The following is a 495-nucleotide window of genomic DNA, read 5'->3' on the forward strand; positions in this document are numbered from 1 at the left end:
TATTAATAATAAGTTTATTATTTTTATTATAATACTACTTTAATTATTATTAATAAATAAGAATTAAAGCGACATAGGGAGGAAGCATAACTCTTGTTATAAGTTTTGTAGAAAAAAATACTTCTTGTTACATGTACCTCAACATTCGTTCAATGTAGACTCAATTCATCGTGGAAATTTTTAAGAATGGGACCCACATATTTTTTTAAAAAAAATCTTCTTTCCTTTTCCACTCAACTAAATCACGGCAAATTTACGTAAGGGGACTCATTTTACAAACTATTTACGGGATGGGGTCTGTTCCAAAAGAAATAACGGAGGGGGTTTGTTTTGCGGAGGAAACCGCCATTGCCACTGGCGGCATGGCTGAACCCGCCATTGCCAGTGGCGGCAAAGCTGGAGAGAGGGGTGTATTGTCACTACCGGTGGCGATATAGGCCACGTAGATGGAGAGAGGAGGGTGTCGCCAATGGGAACGACGACACACCCAGGTAC

This window comes from Glycine max, chromosome 5 (assembly GCF_000004515.6).
Source record: "Glycine max cultivar Williams 82 chromosome 5, Glycine_max_v4.0, whole genome shotgun sequence".
NCBI lineage: Eukaryota > Viridiplantae > Streptophyta > Magnoliopsida > Fabales > Fabaceae > Glycine > Glycine max.